This window comes from Dendrobates tinctorius, unplaced genomic scaffold (genome assembly GCF_039654945.1).
Source record: "Dendrobates tinctorius isolate UK_male_01 unplaced genomic scaffold, ASM3965494v1 ptg000065l, whole genome shotgun sequence".
Classification (NCBI taxonomy): domain Eukaryota; kingdom Metazoa; phylum Chordata; class Amphibia; order Anura; family Dendrobatidae; genus Dendrobates; species Dendrobates tinctorius.
In genome coordinates this window covers 18,557,538-18,577,446 of record NW_027361733.1, presented here as the reverse complement: position 1 = coordinate 18,577,446, position 19,909 = coordinate 18,557,538, and the positions used below count along the sequence as shown (strand labels likewise).

General features: G+C 45.7%; 1 long non-coding RNA gene across 1 annotated transcript in view; it reads left to right on the top strand.

The window, feature by feature from the left end:
- The window catches only part of LOC141094935 (uncharacterized), a 422,796-nt gene continuing 402,887 nt past the window's right edge, over nt 1–19,909 (top strand). Inside the window, exon 1 of the long non-coding RNA XR_012233208.1 lies at nt 1–198. This is a non-coding gene — a long non-coding RNA (uncharacterized lncRNA). The remainder of the gene's footprint in view (nt 199–19,909) is intronic.

Genomic DNA, 19,909 nt, shown 5'->3' with positions numbered 1-19,909 from the left:
GTCTCAGAATCTCAGCCTGGACGGTCTGGGAAGGAACTTTTAAGTTTGTTTGTTTTTTCTCTAGATCATTAATTTGGGCCTGTAGGTTTGAAATATTTTCCCTATTTCTCTTCTTATGTTTAGAAAGAATTTGCATAAGACACCCCCTCAGGACCGCTTTATGGGCGTTCCAGACTGTGAACTGATCTACTTCACCAGGTACGTTTTCCTTGAAGTAGTTTAAGAGAGCGTTTTCTATCTCTTGTTTGTAATCTGGTATATATAGCAAAGCTGAGTTAAGCTTCCAGCGGAATGGTTTGTCAGGGGGAGGACCCACAAGGAAGTCAATGAGAACCGGGGTATGATCCGAGATGGACTTCTGCATGAAGCGAATGTCCTTAATATTGGACAGAGTGAATATGTTAGTAAGTAGAAGATCTATCCTGGAAGCTGTCTTATGTACATCTGAAAAGTGGGAATACTCACGTGACGATGTATTCAAGCAGCGGAAAGCATCATAAAGCTCATTTTGAATTAACCAGTCTTTTAAAGCTGGGACCTTGTGGCGAACTAAAGAGGATGAGTCAATGCTGCTATCTGGGACAATATTAAAGTCGCCCAATAAGATGAGTTCGCCTGTTTTAACTTTGTCAATTTTTTTGATAAGCTTGTTCAAGAAGCGAATGTGTCCCTTGTTGGGTGCGTATACATTCACTATTGTGCATGGCCTTTCATGGAGTAAACATATGAGTATATGAAACCTGCCCAAGGAGTCTGGTATCTCTTTGATGAGCTGAAAAGGAACGGTGCCACCTACCAATGTGATGACCCCAGCCTTTTTCTTTGTAGAAAGTGACTTGTACATGTGTGGGAAGTTCTTGTGCTGGAAGACAGGGTGTCGATCGGAGGCCAGTTTAACCTCCTGAAGGCATACCAATTCTGCCCGGGTTTGGTTGATCTCCTTCCATACCGCATACCTCTTATTCAGACTGTTGAGCCCCCTAACATTGTACGATAACATTTTCATCGTTAGAATGCAATATCAAAACAAGAAAGGGAAACAAATAGAACAATGAAATACAGAAAAAAAAAAATTAAGAACTTGAGAGTTCTCCTGGAGGACTCCAAACTGGTTGGTGTCTCACCTTTGATCGGGGGAAAAACGAGAAAAAAATTAAGTGGCAAGTTCCCACAGTGACAACGATAAACTGTAATTACGGGTACTAATATTCATGTTCAGGAAAAGGAAATAATAGTGACCCCCTAATAAATTCAAACATAAGACAAAGGTCAATCCTAATCCCTATCTCTAAAGGATGGCTCATCCATCAGGAATTTAAGAAACCTCTCACCCTCGTGTGGAGTATAGATGGGGTAGTGTTTATCTTTATACCAGACTAAAAGCTTGGTAGGGAAACCCCATCTATATGACACTCTAAGTTCCCTAAGTTTAGAGGTCAGATCTCTGAAGGAGCTTCTTGCGTCCATAGTCTCCTTGGAAAAGTCTTGGAAAATCTTAAGATCCTTATAAGGCTCAGGGGGTGAACCTCTCTCTCGCAAAGATTTTAAAACCTTCTACTTGGTTTCAAAGAAATGGACCCTGAGGATAGTGTCCCTGGGCTTTTCCTGTGGGACCCCTTTGGGACGTGGGAGGCGGTGTATACGATCGATATTGACTTCTAATTCTGTCAATTTTGGCGATAATTTTTTAAACAAATTTTTGGTGTAATCCGAGAGATCTGCCTGGGAGACCGACTCAGGGATACCTCGTATCTTTAAGTTATTTCTCCTGCTTCGGTCTTCCAGATCCGTCAATTTGTTTTTAAGGGAAATAGCCTCCTTTTTGAGGAGTGAATTCTCCTTTGAGAGGTAAACTATATCCCTCTCCGCCTGTACCATCTTTACCTCATATTTCTCAACCTTTTGGCTAAGATTTCTGGAAGTTTCCTGTAGGGCCTTGGCCTGAGTCTCAAACCCTATTTTTAGGGCATCACTGAAGGACTGGAAGAGATCCGCCATGAATCCTTCAGTGGCTTGTTTGTGGGACCCCTTGTATTCCCCCAGGTTAATGGATGGAGGAGGAACCCCAAACGAAGGGAATGGACCTCCGTTATCCCTCCTAGGCTTCTGCTTTTCAGGGCTTGTGTTTGGAGTATAGTCAGCTGAGACACTGTCGGAGTCCTCAGATGAGAGACTCCCAGTCTTTCCCTGATCGCCTGGTCCCTTCCTTTTGTTTGATTTGGAAGTGTCCATTTCCTCCGTAAGAGTCTCAATTGGAGGGGGGGGTTTAATGTTGCCACCTAAATTTTTATTATTTTGAGGCGTTTCAGGTTGTGTTTTAGATAGGGTTTTGGTCAATGAGCTATTAGTACCTGATCCCCTTTTGCAACTTTGACAGATGCAGGGTTCTGAGATTTTTTTAGATAAGGCATTTTTGGCTCGTCTCCTTTCAGGGTTGACCTAGATTTTATTGGGCTTAACAAATTAGAGATATCGTTGTATGATTTAGAGTGTGCCCCAAAATTGTGCCTCGTGACCCTGTGTGGGCTATTGGAAGCTCTGCCCCTACCTGACTGCATCTTGCTTTGCCACAAACCCTTCCCAGACATCAGATCTATGACCCCTTTAAATTATTCAAACAAGTTAAGAAAATGGTCATAAAGCAAGTTTCCCAAAGGAGTTAACTGAGAGACCCTTAGTGAGCGCGAGTAAAGTCACACAATTCTGCAGTATCAATATCAGCAGCCCACTGTATCTCTGATCCTCAGTTGAAATAAAGGTAATCTTCTGTTATAATTCACTGGTCAGATGGATACCAGGCACCGGGACCACCAGCTATGAACTGCAGACTCTGTTATATTGTATGTCTTTGCCGCTCATATGCTGAAAGCAGCCAGTGAACAATCCCTTGGGATGCTATATGGGGATAAAGAGTGCCTCCAGATGCTTGTGTCCTTTCCCCGGTACCCATGTTGTTAGGTCTTTGCTGTGTTGTACAGTTCGTGGGAGTATCTGTGCCTGTCACAGGGGAGACCGCTGACTGAACGCTGCAGGGCCTGTGATGTCAGGTCTGCTCAGTGCTGACAGGCTGGAAGCTGGGAGCGGTTGGATCTACTTCCCATTGAAGTCTATTGTGGCTGTGAGCACTAATCAGCAGCCGGATCTAGTGGCCCAAACTCGGATGTGCCTCACCTCTGCTGTCTTCAGAGGCTCCCCCTGTGCTTGTCGCCCCCTGTCCGGTCCTCAATGTGGCTGTGGAACGCTGTTCTTAGCCGTTCTGATGTCTGTTCAATGGGTCCAGTGGTATCCCTCCGCCTCTCTGCTCTGTGACAAGAAAGTAATCCCCGCTGGTGTCCTCTGCTTATATCCTCGGTGTGTCAGTCCAGAAAGGGTCCAGATCAGCTCCTCTGCCCCCGCTCTCCTCACCCTGGCCATGAAACTTCCTGATTTCGGCGGCACTCAGTCAGAAATCCAGAGGGGAGATTGTGCATAGTTCCGTATCCCTCCGCCGCAGCAGTGGCATTATCCTCTACACCCCACAAGCAAAAACATTGCAGGCAGTTAGAATCAAGTTGTGCCTTACCGGGAGGATTCCAAATAAAGTCCTTATTGTCCTTATTACTGGCGATGAGCCTCCAGATCAGTCCTGGCTTATATACAGCCCACAGTAGCACTCCAGTCACTTCTAGGAAGGCAAATGGTGGGAGGGTGATGTCCCTCTGTTTCTCCTACACCACTACTGTCCCAAACTTTTAAAAGTTCATATCTTCGGTCTCCTTTGGACCAGGGTCCTCGTTTTAGGCTCAGAATGTGCACCAGAGTTTCAGAAATAGAATAGGGTCCAGTATGGGTTGTTTTTGTTAACCCTTTGCATGCTTTTTTGTTGCTTTAGTGTGTGACTGTGGGAGCTTAGAGCTCTTGCCTCCTACATGCTCAGAGTCCAGGCCACGCCCCCACCCTGCAGAGTTTAGTGTCATCTGCAAATATTGAAATTCTACTCTCTATGCCCCCTACAAGGTCATTAATAAATATGTTAAAAAGAAGCGGGCCCAAAACTGACCCCTGTGGTACCCCACTGCTAACCGTGACCAAGTCCGAGTGTGCTCCATTAATAACCACCCTTTGTTTCCTATCCCTGAGCCAGCTCTTAACCCACCTACACATATTTTCCCCTATCCCCATTGTTCTCATTTTATGTATCAACCTTTTGTGTGGCACCGTATCAAAAGCTTTTGAAAAATCCATGTACACCACGTCCACTGCATTCCCTTGGTCCAGTCCGGAACTTACCTCTTCATAAAAGCTTATCAGATTAGTCTGACAGGAACGGTCCCTTGCAAACCCATGTTGATATTGGGTCATAAGGTTATTCTTCTCCAGATACTCCAGTATAGTATCTCTTAGAAAACCCTCCAGGATTTTACCCACAGTTGAGGTTAAACTTACTGGCCTATAATTTCCAAGTTCAGTTTTTGTCCCCTTTTTGAATATTGGCACCACATTTGCTATACGCCAGTCCTGTGGTACAGACCCTGTTATTATGGAATCTTTAAAGATTAAAAATAATGGTCTATCTATGACTGTGCTTAATTCCTGCAGTACAGTACAGTAGAAAGAGAGACAGTGGAACTCACCAGTATAAGAATATTGGCTCCTCTTTATTTTCGTTACGGCAAAAATGAGTAACAGTAGCAAGTGAGTGGGAGTAGTGCGCTGCGCTAATGTGTATGAAAGGTGACATAGGCAGCTTCCTCTAAAAGTGAAGTTCATAAAAGTGCAGGAGCGCAAGAAACATCCTTCGCCTTTTCACACCGCTCCCCCTCCCCGCTACTGTTATTTGTTTTTGCTGCAGTGAAAATAAGCAGAAGCATACAGTATATCTTCACACTAGGGAGTGCCACTGTCAGCATTTCAACTATTGAATTATTTTTATATATATATCAGAAAATATTGAGCACCATCATAGAAGAGTTTTTTCATTTTGTTACTCCAGCTTGGCGTATGGTCATTTAATTGTTCATGTGTGCAACCTAGCAATGCTGGTAGCGGAGTTCTCTTCCTATGGACATTGCTGTTAGTAGTTATTATTGTTGCACCTGAGCACATTTTACTGAAATGAGCGAGACCGAAACAGGGACCGATTCAACATTTGCGATTTCTTGATTCACTTTTCCTTGTTTTCTTTTTTTTGTTGTATTCGATGATGTTTTTGTGCCAAATTCTTCAAACTGATGCATGAAGTTCAGGAATTTGGAGCAAAATCAGAAATGCTCTTTATATTTACTTTTAACCATTTTATTCAAATTTTTATTAAAAAAAATTGAAAACTTTGCTAGAAACCTTACTCCAGGCAAGGATTGAAGTTAGATGTCTTTTTTTCTGCCAATGACCATTTGGATATTTAGACCATCATTTGGGCTCTGCACAAAATTATCCACTTGAAAATTACCCCGCTATATTTGGCCTAACAATTAATTACCTCACCCTTAATGTGATGGCTGGAGCTGATATTAGGTGATATTGAAGATCTTGCTATTCACAACTGCTTTTCCAAGTTTGTGTTAGGCCTCTTTCACACATCCCTTGCTTCCAAGAAGATGATTGGTCTCTTGGTGGTGAAGCGGGTCTTGTGGTGGCACCATAAAACTCGGTCTGGCATACTTAAACATCTTGGAACTGCTTCATGGCTGGTTGGCGACACATGGCAGGAATCAACTCAACGTTCAACATGTGAATGTATTGTGCACGAGAACTATGGTTGCACCCATTTTAATTTAAAAATTGGTATTCCAGGCAATGCCCATAAGTAGAGTTGAGCGAAACGGGTCGGTCAAATTCATAAGTCGCCGACTTTCGCTAAACCATAGTGTGAGGTCGGCCATGAGGTAGGTGACCAGAGCACCAAAGTCGCGTTTCAAATGATGCTTCCAGCGCCTTTTTTCAGCCAATGATGGAGGACGCACACTGTGGGCAACGCGATGACATGGGCAGCGGTCACGACCATCTTTGAGAAGGGCATGCAAGTGATTGGCTTGCTTTGTGTGACGTCACAGGGGCTATAAAAGGGCGTGAACGCCGACCGCCATCTTACTTCTGCCGATCTTAGCATAGGGAGGGAGAGGTTGCTGCTGCTGATTCTGAATAAGGGAGAGTGTTAGGCAGGGAAGAACAAAAAAACTGCTTCTACTGTTAGCGATTTTCACCGTACAACACAACACTTTGTGTGCAGTGACGGGGGGCTATATTTTTGTGCATCAGCTCTGTTGGTTATTAGGCTGCCTTATAAGGCTCCCTGATAGCTGCATTGCTGTTTGCACACTGCTGTGCAAACTGCTTTTTTAAAAGCAAAAATACTTTTCTTCCTCTTTTCTGCACAGTTACCAAGCATTCATTTTTCCACACTTTTGTGTGCAGCAGTCCTGCTTATTAGGCTGCCTGCGTCCATACTTGGACTGAGAGCATCATTGTCAGCATCCTAAAATCTCTAGGGAGATTCAAATTCTCCCCAATACTATATACACCTTGTACTTTGTCATACACCAGCCAATTTCAGCCTGTTAAATTGAGGTGTATTCTATAGTGGGCCTGAGATAATAGTTCAGCCTCCTAAAATCTCTTGGGAGATTCAAATTCTCTACAATACTATATACACCTTGTACCTTGTTTTACAGTACCATATAGCTGGTGGTATTTTGGGTACGTTTTCCCAAAAATGAGGAAGTATGATGGAAGAGGCCGTGATCGTGGGCGGGGGTTGCCAGCTGGTACTGATGGTGGTGGTGGTGCATCTGCTGGTAGTGGCAAATGCACAATAGCACCTAAGGCAGGAGGTGTTGAGCCTGCGTCATCGTCTGGCTACACAAGGCCTCGAAGGCTCCCTTTTCTGGGAGTAGGTAAACCGCTTTTAAAGCCGGAGCTTCAGGAACAAGTTTTGGCTTAGATTGCTGACACAGCCTCCAGCTCTATCGCCTCCTCTTCTGAAGTTTCAAAAATTAAAAGCACTGAGTCGTCAGTGGAGGCTCCTGGTCAGGATCAACACCTTTCCTTGTGTCCTTCACCCCCTACCAAAAGTGAAGGATGCGGCAGGCCACACTACAGGTTACTCCATGGAGCTCTTTTCACATACCATGCCTGGGTTATCAAGTCAAATTGTGAATTCCCCAGTCCAAGATGAATCTGACATGGAGTGCACTAATGCACAGCCACTGCTAGATTTTACAGCTTGTACATTCACTCAGAGCACTACATTGTCCTCGCAGTGTACTGAGCCAGAATCTGACCCTGATGAAGCTCAGGTGCCCCTTCCCGCATACTATACCACCTTACACAGTGACACAGAGGAAGGTGCACATGAAATTGAAGAGGAGGTGATGGATGACCCAGTTGTTGACTCAGATTGTCATCCATTGGGGGAAGAGGGTGCCGCTGCCAATAGCTCAGAAGAGGAGGAGGAGGATCCGCAGCAGGCATCGACATCGCAACAGCTGTTATCTGGCAGGCCCGTAGCAATCCAAAAACGGGTTACAAAAACCAAAAGAGTTGCAGGACAGCTTGGTCAGACGGTCAAATTAGCACAGCGTGCAAGGCCTCAAAATGTCTTCCATAGTAGGAAGAGTGCAGTGTGGCACTTTTATGAACAAAATCCTAATGATCAGGCAAAGGTTATCTGTAAGAAGTGTGCAAAGACCTTTAGCCGAGGGAAAAATCTGAGAAATTTGAATACCAGTTGCATGCTTAGACATGTAACCACCGTGCACTTGCAAGCATGGACGGACTACCAAACCTCACGAACCACATGTGCACCTGCTCCGAATGAAGGTAGTCAGCAATACATCACTTCCCCCACTGTAAGCCCACTGGTAAGCACACCACCAGCAGCAAATGTTGAGGTGTCATCGCAAGGCCAAAGCAGTCAGGGAATCACAATGTTCTTGCTACGAAAGACTGAATCTAGGCCATCAGCAAGACCACCAACACCATCACCATCACCAACCCTCTCTGTCGGCCATGTCCACCGCTAGTTCCACCATATGCACCCTAGCAGAGACTCTGAGTAGGACAAGAAAGTACTCATCCTCTCATCTGCGTACACTGTGTTTAAATGCCCACATTGACAAACTAATCTCGTTAGAGATGATGCCCTACTGGTTGGTTGAAAGCGAAGCTTTCCGCAAGCTCATGGCCTACGCAGTACCACGCTATGACCTACCCAGTCGGCACTTCTTTTCTCGAAAAGCCATCACAACCCTCCACCTGCATGTGAAAGACCGCATTGTCCATGCACTCGAGCAATCAGTAAGTGGGAAGGTGCACCTCATAACAGATGCATGGTCCAGTAGGCATGGCCAGGGCCATTACGTGTCCATCACTGTGCACTGGGTTAATGTGGTGGATGCAGGGTCCACAGGGGACAGCGGTGGTGGGACAGTGCTGCCTAACCCACGGTATAGGAAACAGTTGGCTGTAGTCGTTCCTCCTCTTCCAGAAGTGAAAGCTCATCCACAGAGCACAGTCGCATGAGCACTCCATCCGCAGCTGCCAGTTTTGCACTGGAGGTGTCCCACTATCGAACAGGTAGTGGTAAGCGTCAGCAGGCTGTGTTGAAGATTATGTATTTGGGCGACAACAGACACACCGTGGAGGTACTGGCCGACTACTTGCAGCGACAAACTGAGTCATGGCTGGGCAGTCTACATCTTGAGGAAGGCAAGGTAGTTAGTGATAACGGCCGGAATTTTGTGGCAGCCATAGCCCTTTCAAAACTCAGACACATACCTTGCCTGGTTCACACTTTGAACCTGGTGGTGCAGTGCTTCCTCAATAATTATCCGGAGTTAACAGCCCTGCTCCATAAGGTGCGAAGACTGTGTTCGCACATCCGCCGGTCGCCCGTACACTCCAGTCGTATGCAGAAGCTGCAGCGATTGCTGCACCTTCCCAAGCTCCACCTAATTATCGACGTTGCAACAAGGTTGAAATCCACCCTGCACATGGTTGAGAGGCTGTGCGAATAGAGGCAGGCTGTAATGCATTTGTGAGAGGATACACGGGCAGGCAGTTTGAGGGCAGATATGGAGTAGTCTGGTGTGCAGTGCTCAAAGCTGAAAGACCTCTGTAAAGTCCTTCAGTGTTTTGAGGAATGCACACGGCTGGTAAGCGCAGACGACGCCATCATAAGCATGAGCATCTCACTTATGCGTCTGCTCATGCAAACTTTTACGCACATTAAGGTGCAGGCGTCTGCAGCTGAGGAGGAAGAGGAGGAGGGAAGCCTTGATGACAGTCAGCCATTGTCTGCTCAGGGAACTCTCCTGGACGAGGTGGAGGAAGAAGTGGAAGAGGAGGAGGAGGATGATGGGGATGATTATTTAGGGGAGGAGGATGCTTCTCAGGGGGCAAGTGAAAATGTTGGCGTGGCAAGGTCTGGTACAGGGTTTGTGCGTGACTGGAGGGATGTGGATTTGCCAGAAAGTGCTCCTCCACCCAGCACTTGCAGTGCATCATTGACACCTGGAACATTGGCCCACATGTGTGATTATGCCTTGCACATCCTAAAAAGGGACCCCCGCATTGCCAAAATGATGAACGATGGCGACTACTGGTTGGCCAGCATCCTGGATCCACGCTATAAAGGCAAATTCCAAAATATCATGCCACAGGAGAACCTAGAGCTAATATTGGCTAACAAACAAGCAACTCTGGTAAACAGTTTGTTTGAGGCATTCCCAGCACACAACAGCGGTGATGGTTCTCCCATGAGCCGTAGGGGCAACATGGAAGAGGTGTTCGTGGTGCACACATCAGAAGTGGCATTGGCGACAGGGGTTTCATGACCATGTTGTGGACTGATTTTTCAAGTACCGCTCACACAACTGGTAATACTGCATCGATTGAAAGTGACAGGAGACAGCAGTTGTTAACTATGGTTACAAACTACTTCTCCTCCCATATCGATGTTCTTTCTCACAGGTCATTCCCCTTTGACTATTGGGCCTGTAAACTGGACAACTAGCCTGAATTGGCACAATATGCCTTACAGAAGCTCGCTTGCCCTGCTGCTAGTGTGCTATCCGAAAGAGTCTTCAGTGCTGCTGGATCAATCCTGACAGAAAAAAGGACCCATCTGTCGACCCAAAATGGTGATGATCTAACCTTCATTAAAATAAACCATGCATGGGTTTCAAAGGATTTTGTCCCACCTTCCCCTGCTGACACATAGGTTGCCAGAAAAATGGCTCGCTTTTGTCCTCCTCTTCCTCGGACTTCTCCAATTCCTCCATTTGCAGCTGCTGAATGTCCAACATCAACATATGCCATTTTTTCAACCTCCCTAACTGGGCTGCCTCCCCCCCAGGGCTGGGGTCACCACCTGTCGCGCGCACCCGTGTGAGTGCCGTTGCCCTGGACAGGTGGGTGGGCCTACTCTTGGGCAACGGCACTGGCACAGGGTCTCTCATAGTACAATCAAGTGTTTCTGATGGTGGAGGTGCACACCCGCCATCAGACACACCGGTGTACTATGAGGGGCCCTGTGCCAGTACCGCCGCCCACGAGTGGGCCCCCCTGCTTGCTTAGGGCCCCAGCACTTGCAATACTTACCTCTCCCTGCTCCACCGCTGTGTAGTCTGGGCTGTTAAATCCTTCACTGGAACTGCCACTACATATTTGGTGAACTGATAGATGATGGTTAAGACGTAGCTATGCCCTGTCCTGCTGGGCTCTATCTTCAGATGATCAATGGCTTCCATTTGCTATGGACGTCGACTCACAATGAGATGCAGTGGTGGTTTATCATCAGCTTTCACAGTTTTCCTACTCACAGACGTGTGAGATTCCTGCTCATATTTTTAAATGTGTCCTCACATGCCAATCCAATAGAATCGCCTACGGCCTGTGGCTTCTGTCTTTTGCACTCCAAAGTTACCTGACAGATCATGATAGGCAGTTAGGACCATGTCTACATCTCTCCCTGCGATCACAATTTGATGGAGATGAGTAATGGTTATGGGATCCACAGTACTGCGATGCAGCAACCCTTTCTTCACAAAGAACTGTTTTCGCTGTCTCCACAGACAAAGTAATTGAGGGTCAACATCGCCTCTGAGAATTCTCCCGGGAGTTTTTCCCGTGATTAGTAATTCCAAAATTTCTGCAATCACTCGACTTTCCGTCTGTACTTGTATCCATCTTGTTTCCTCTTGCGGAGAGTCTGGACTGTCTTACTGAGACTGAAATATATACGAAGATTTAAAAATACCCCAACAGTGTATACTGGTGTACGCTTCGAATACATTACCCTTTTTCTACTTTTTAGATTCTTGTCTAATCCATACTGAGGCTGTGAGTATCTTTGTCGGACTCCGGAAATATACACAGAGATTTTTAATGTTTAAACTATGCTATATGTAACTGTTATCCGGTGATACTGTACCCTTTCTCAACTTTCTACAATCTTGTCGAATCCATACTGGGCCTGAGACGTCTGAGTCTGCCTCCTGATATATACACATAGATTTTTAATGTGTAAACTATGCTATATGTACCTGGTATCTGGTGATACTGTACCCTTTCTCAACCTTCTACAATCTTGTTGAATCCATACTGGGCCTGAGACCATCTGAGTCTGCCTCCTGATTAGAGATGAGCGGTGTTCGAGTCGAACTGTTCGCCAAGTTCAAATTCGAGCTGTTTTGGGCAGTGTTAGAGCCGTTCGTCGAACTCGAACACTTTGCTTTAAATTCAGCTGTTCGAGGTTCCGTTCGAGAACGGTTCGTTCATCAAAAGCGTAACTTTATTTTCACATTAATAATGGTTTTCAATGTTAATAGACAGTTTCATGGCATGGTAGCGGTGTCTGGTAGCCAGCGGTGTAGTACACCTGTCAAGGAGCTACACCGTGTGTGTGTTTCTAATAATTTTTTACCGCATCTCATCCAGAAAATCCTTTTGGGCCTTGTAGCACTGTCTGCTACTCAGCAGAGGAGCCCACCCGTGAACCTAGCTATGCCACCTGTTTATGATAGAACCAGTTTTTGACTGCATTTAGCCCAGTTAACACTTTGGGCCTAGTAACTGTGTCTGCTACTCAGCAGAGGAGCCCACCCGTGAACCAAGCTGTGCTGCCTGTTTATGTAAGAACCATTTTTTAACTCTATTTAGCCCAGTCAATACTTTGGGCTTAGTACCTGTGTCTACTGCTCAGCAGAGGAGCCCACAAGTGAACCTAGCTATGCCGCCTGTTTATGTAAGCACTGTCTGCTACTCAGCAGAGTTGCCCACCCGTGAACCAAGCTATGCCGCCTGTTTATGTAAGAACTTTGTGCTACTCAGCAGAGGAGCCCAGCTGTTAAGCAAGCTACAGCACCTGTGGTTTGGACACTTAATTTTTGCACATTCTTTCTGGAATGCCAGTTAGACCTAATTCCGGAATTCCGGTTGACCTGCACTTACTGGGAAATCCTTGTTCACGGGGAAGAATTGGAATCCCAGATCCCCATCACTAATGGGGTTCAGCGGGTTATCTGCACCTGTAAACGACGCACACTGGTCCTTTCAGTGTAGCGCGCATGCAGCCCCGGACATGTAATGGCATGACAGACCTGATATTGCTCGATCTAGTGTGCCAGAGCCTCGCGTGTCCCTCTAGTAAGCTGGACGCGGACCGCGGGGGCATGCCGGAGTCTCGTTCTTTATCGGAATTAAACTGATAAATCGCTAGCACAACTAAAACGGCCATGCACCACCACCCACATAATCGAGAAAGCTTGCAATCTGTCCATCCTTTCCGTGGCTGGCATGGTTGAGGTTGCCCGTGTGGAGTCCAATTAAGCTGCAGGCTCCACTCCTTGTGGTGGTGCCTTTCTGGACATTTTGGTTCAGCTTTGCAACCATACTGCTCCCGTAAACCAAACACTTTGCCTTCATGGACGCTGTTCGGAGGGTCGTGGGAATAACGCTGCCCGAACGGCAGTTGGCATAATTTATGGTGGGAAGTCCGACGGTATATGATCGTCTTCGATTTTAGAATTTTAGGATTTTTTTGTATTTTAGATTTTTATTCCAGCCTTTCTTGACTTTATAAGGGCATGACAAGCCTATATTTGTGTCTCCTCCTCCTCCTTTTACTCCTCCATCTCTTTTCTATATGTAGTTGCCCTTTTCCATATATTATTTGTGTCTTCTGAGCATTTTGTCTGCTTTGCGATACCTTTTAAGATGTTTTGTATGTGTTTTCTATGTGTTTGTATGTGTTTGTGTTTGCCTGCCATTGTTTTCAATGGGGTTCGACGAACATTCGACGAACTTGCCTCCTATTCGACGAACCAAACTGAACTCGAACGCTAGCGGGGTGGCTCAACACTACTCCTGATATATAGACATACACTTTTAATGTTTAAACTATGCTATATGTACCTGGTATCTGGTGATACTGTACCCTTTCTGCCAGAAAGTCCTCCACCCACCACTCTAAGTGTATCATTGACACATGGAACATTGGCCCACATGTGTGTATTTCTTCCGGATCTTCTTTTTACATTGTGGTGTGATCCATCCTGTGCGTGTGAGAGTCTGTGGGTTACTCCTGCAATTTATATGTAGATTTAAAAATTACCCCAACACTGTATACAGCTCTATGCTTGTGATACATTACCCATTTACTGTTTTTTATATTCTGGTCTAATCCAAACTGACCAAGTGAGAGTCTGTTTCTGACTGGAAATAAATACTGAGATTGACAATGACACCTACACTGTATACAGCTGTACGCTTCAGATCCATTACCATTTAACAGCTTTTTATATTGTGTTGTAATCCATACTGAGCCTGAGAGCGTCTGTGTCTGCCTCCTGAAATATATACGGAGATTTAGAATGTTTAAACTATACTATATATACCTACTATCTGATGATACTGTACCCTTTTTCTACATTTTATATTCTTGTCTAATCCATACTGAGCCTGTGAGCGTCTGTGTGACTCATGACATATATACGGAGATTTACAATTATCCTTTGACTGTATACAGCTGTACGCTTCTGATACAGTACCATATATCTGATGATATTTTGGGTACATTTTCTCCAAAATTTGGAAGTATGGTGGAAGAGGCCGCGGACGTGGGCGTGGGGGGGCCAGCTGGTACTGATGGTGGTGGTGCATCTGCTGGTAGTGGCAAAAGCACAATAGCAGCTAAGGCAGGAGGTGTTGAGCCTGTGTCATGGTCTGGAAGGCTACCTTTTCTGGGAGTAGGTTAACCGCTTTTAAAGCTGGAGCATCAGGAACTGGTTTTGGCTTACATTGCCAAAACAGACTCCAGCTAATATGCTCTCCTCTTCTGAAATTTCAAAAAATGCAAGCACTGAGTCGTCAAGTGCTGGCTCCTGGTCAGGAAGAACCCCTTTCCTTGTGTCCTTCACCCTCACGAAAAGTGAATGATGCAGCAGGCCACACTTCACATTAGTCCATGTAGCTCTTTCTCACCATGCCTGGGTTATCAAGTCAAATTGTGAATTTCCCAGTCCAAGATGAATCTGACATGGAGTGTGGGTCGCCAGCCAGGGCAGTGGGGTTAATCAGTACCGGGCCGGTGTCTCAGAGAGATGTGTCACGGTGGTGGTGACCTGGTCCGTGGCCCTGGGCGTCCTTGCAAAGAGGTGAATAACGTTTATAGGTGAATGATACGTGATGCCACCTGTGGTTTCTGATCAGATTGACGAGCACTGCAGTGTCGCTTCTCTGGGACAGATGTTGTGGTGCAGCTAAGATGTAGAAGCCCTGCACAGGTAGGGCCGTAGTCGCAGGGCAGATGAAAGAGTTGGTAGATGGTGCGCAGTGCAGGATGTAGCAGGGCCGTGCGCCAGGCGCAGGAGAAAGATGACAGACACAGTCGTGCAGTTCCTTTACCTGTACTTGGTAAGTGCCGTCCAGGACCCAGAGTATAGATGGAGAAGGAGTTGGTCAGCCTGGAAGCAAATTAGGAATTCTCTCTCTGCAGATAGGTAGTGTGGCCTCTGTTCTAGCGCTTATCTGAGGTACTCGCAGTACTGAGTTCACTGAAGTTCCCCCTGTTGACTCTCTTTTGGAACTTTCTCGTATGGCAGGTAGCCGTAGCCTTTTCCTTCTGGCTCACACACGTCGCTGCTGGGGCCTCCAAGCCTTAGTTGGGGGCAGAGCATTTACAGCTGCTACTTCCTCCGGTTTCTGCTGCAGGACCGTCAGTGTCCCTACAAACTTGGAGACTGGAATCCGGACCATGCGCTCCAGCTAGGAGTGAGCCTTAACTCTGCTCATCCTCCAGCTCCCCTTCTCATGTCCAAACACTTCCCCTTCCCTTCACAGACTGCCCTAACTTCCCTCCTCCCGACCACAGAGAGCAGCTCCTCAGCAGTCAGGTTCAGAGGTCTCCCTGTTGGCCTGGAGTGGGAACGGTGTTGTGTGTTGGTTTAACTGCTAGAGAGATCCTTCGTTGCTCCCAAGCATGGCATCACACTCAATAGGAGGAAGGTAATGCCACTGTGGCGACTGTACTCCTGGGGGCGCCACAAGTGCACTGATACCCAGCCACTGCTAGTTGATTCTGCTGGTACATTGACCCAGACCACTACATTCCCCTCGCACTCTACACAGCCAGAATCTGAACCTGATCAAACTCAGGTTCCCCTTCCCGTATACTATACCACCTTACACGGTGACAAAGAGGAAGGTGCAGATGAAAGTGCAGGTTCCTTGAGCAGGTGGGGGGGCATACTCATGGGCGACGGCACGGGCACAGGGCCCCTCATAGTACTCAAAAGTGTCTCAGCCGGTGGGAGGCACCCGCCGTCAGACACACCGCCGTACTATGAGGGGCCCTGTGCCAGTGCCGTCGCCAACGAGTGGGCCCCCCTGCTTGCTCAGGATCACAGCACTTGCAAAGTTGAAATACTTACCTCTCTCTGCTCCACCGCCGTGACGTCTTCCGCATTTTCTGACAGTGACATTCTGGTCAGAGAGCGAGATGACATCACGTCTGTACGCCCTCTGCCTAAACAGTCCAAGTGCAGAGAGCTGGAAGATGGGGACGACGAGGAGTCCAGAGTACAGGGATTCCCTAGCGAGGAGACTTATTTAATTGTTTTAAAGGTTGGGAGCAATTTTTTGGGGAGCACTATACTCTGGAGAATGATATATGGGGCCCACCATACACTGGAGCATTCCAAAGGTGGACATCAGACACTGGAGCGGCATTTACAGGACCCATTATACACTGGAGCATTAGAAATGAGGCCCATTATACGAGACAGTGGAGCTTCATCCATAGGGACTAACATATACTGTAGCATTATGTGGAGCTCATCATATACTGTATGGAACATTATATGGGACCAATGATTCTGTATGGAGAAATATATGGGCCTCATTACTCTGTATGGCGCACTATGCGGTGGCCATAGTACTGTATGGAGTAATATACTGTCCGTTTTTGGAGCTATTGGAGAATTTAAAATGGTTATCAGTCATGAGATGTAAGAAGTGAAGTATTTTTCATTGTACTATACCGCTATTTCTCTGCCGTATCAGAAGATCATGAATTGTGGCATGTGTTAAAGGCACCCATTGACACTATTTGGCCTGGGCCCACGAAAATCTGGAGCCAGCCCTACCCCCCCACAACTTTAGCCAAATAACCCCCAGTTTTCAATGCCTAACTATTATTATAAAGTAAATTAAGGTTGACAATCTTAAGAAATAAGAATTGATGTTTTTGGCATTAAAATGGGCACTGTAGGTGTGTTTCCTGTCTTCCACTCACTGCTGACTTTTCTTCCCCATTGACTTGCATTGGGTTTCGTGTTTCAGTCGGCCTTCGACTTTTCACGATAATCGGCCGATTGCGTTCGACCCGACTTTTGCGAAACCCGAAAAAAGGCAAAGTCGCTCATCTCTACCCATAAGTATTAGATGAATCAGAACTGAAACTTGCAGGCGGTGAGGGGCCTGGCCTTTGTGCGCTGCTTGACTCCGAATATTGTGGATACATGCTGGGTTGTCTGGAGTATCTGTACTCGGGTTCTTGTGCAGGTGGTTGTGGTTTCGGGCGTATACTGCTAATGACCCCCACCAAAATGTCATTCATAAGGGCAGTCGGAGCAGGGTCCTCAAAACATCCTAGTGTTGTATGGACAGTGCTCCTAAAGATTTACTGCCTATCCGGTGGCAGTGAGACTTGTTTGCTATTGTCAAGGCAAAAAAATCAAAATGATCCTCTTTAGTTCATCTTTTAATCAACTCCAGAGTATCATTTGTCATTTGTGTTGTAGCATCATTTTTTTTTTAACTTTTTTTTTGGTGGGCTCCACTGCCACCGGATAGGCAGTTCTTTCTCTGCTCGCTGTTACATCTGCTTCTGCTGAAACTGATGCAACGGCAGCTGCAGAAGCAGATGTGCCAACAGCAACAGAGGATGTTCCAGCAGCTGCAGAACATGTGGCACCAGCTGCAGAAGAGATGTTCCTGCTGCCTCTTCGTCTTCTTCAGTCCCCGGAGGACAAATGTTCCCTTCAGTGCTGTGTAAATAAAATAAAACAAGTCTTCATTATTAGGGTATGTTTCCACGCTGCGTAGGTGCAGTGCTTTGGACACAGCGGATAGCCCGCTCTGTCCAAAGCACTGCCCCTATTTTATGCGCGGTGATAATGTGTGTGTTCATTGAACACATGCTGAATCACCGCATCCTATCCATAGACTGGGTTATTTATCTTGCGGAGACGAAGCATCTACGCAAGATAAATTGTCATGCTGCGGTCTTTTAGCCAGGAGACACTTCTCCCAGCGGGACCTTCCACACTGGAGCAACCAGGTCCCTGCATTCACCCCATGTGACCTACCCTGGCCACCTTATATGGTCCGTAGCCACGCCCAATGGGTCACATGGTTATGAGGTACCTCATCACAGGTCCTTCACACACTCATACACACTCTACCATAGTGTACTAAACACACCCCCTGGGTAGGTTTGTAGGTAACTAGGTTCACCCATCTCCCTAATTACCTGGAGACTTCTCCCTGACACATTGAACCAGCACCTCAGCAGTTTCACTGCTGATCAATACATGCATAAGTCTCCATCTCAAGGCCACCCACCTTGAGATACATAACGGTCCTTCTGTACTCTGCCACTTATTCTCTCTCTCTGGACATCCACACAGCGCCCCCTAGTGGACACAGTGGTCATTACACCACACTATCTATCTATCTATCTATCTAATCTATCTATCTATCACAGAGATATGTCACACAAAATACTAAATAAGTTACATTTCCCACTTTTTTTTGTTAGGAAGTTATAAGGGTTAACATTGACTAGAGATTTCTCATTTTTACATCAACATTTTTTTTTAGGGACCACATCACATTTGAAGTGACTTTGAGGGGCTATTTGACAGAGAATACCCAAAAGTGACATCATTCTAAAAGCTGCACCCCTCAAGGTGCTTCAAAACCACATTCAAGAAGTTTTCTTAACCCTTCAGGTGCTTCACAAGAAATTTTGGAATGTTTAAAAAAAAATTAACATTTAACTTTAATGGAACACACCGATAATTGTATAGATTAGGCTACATATAGATCAAGAAGTGTGATATAAACACAAATTATCTAAAATGCAAATTTTATTTCAAAAACATATAAGACATTTAATACAAGAAGGTGCCTCAAACCATCAAACAACAACCAAACAGAGTTTAGCATGTGCAGCATGCATGGAACACAGAATTATCTGCTGCAAATGGGGTGACAAAATTGAAATATAAATCTTTCAGAGTTCTAAATATAGATACCAAATATACTAAAGACCATTCTAAAAAATCTCAAAACAATCTCGATATGTCAAAATCAAAAATTATTCTTATGTAATAGCAATATCAGGAAAATTCCTATAGATCATACTAGCGCTCAATAAAGAATCATTATATTGCAAAATATCACATTGCCTTATATGGTGTATCTGCATAACATGACATGTTCCTAATAGCGCTCACTAAAGAATCATTATATTGCAAAATATCACATGTCCTTATAGAGTGCATTTGCATAGCTTGACAGGTGAACACATGGGCGCACTATTAAGCTCCAATTGGGGCCATGTGCTTTATCTTTTAGAACTTCACATAATCATAGTCCAGATTGCATATCCCCAATAGATACATAAAGAATTTCATATTAGGTACGTATTACCTTTTTCCCAACTCTTTGCACGGACAAACGTCAAGTGGCCCGCTAAGACTCCTGACCCCGACGCGCGTTTAGCTAATGATGCTTCTTCCAGGGGGTGTGTCTATGCGATGGACGTCACTATACTTGTATAATACCGCAACCAACAGAGATAGAGGAGGAGGGTCTGGCCATAATGACTCATTCATTCATGCAGCCCAATGGTTGTAACTGAGTGACGTTTACTTAGCCAGACCAGTTCATGGACTTGCAGCCAATGAAGAAAAATGAAGAGAGGTCAAAACAGATGGAACATTACCTTCCGCTTCCCAAAACCTGATCACTATAGCATATGTGATGCTGAAATGCTACAAAAAGCCTCCAGTCAGCACAAATCGGAGATTTGATACAAATGTATCCTCTATTGCTGGCTTGGAACAAGCCCCAAGAACTTGATAAGGTATAAAAGACCTGAAGTGAAAGATGCGGTGATCCCGACCAGCTAATGAGAGGGTAAAGGCTGACTGACCCCCGTGCAGGTAGAGGCCAGATCTAACCATTCCACAGTCAAACCACCGGTCGAGCACCACAATCCCTGACAAGTGTTTAATTATAATCTCCTGAAATTGATGCCATTTATTATGGTACCCAGTGATAAAACGTACTTGATTCTCTTCAGAGTTTTTGATCTTTTGCATTTAGGGAGATTATTATTAAACGCTGGCCAATTTTACATACT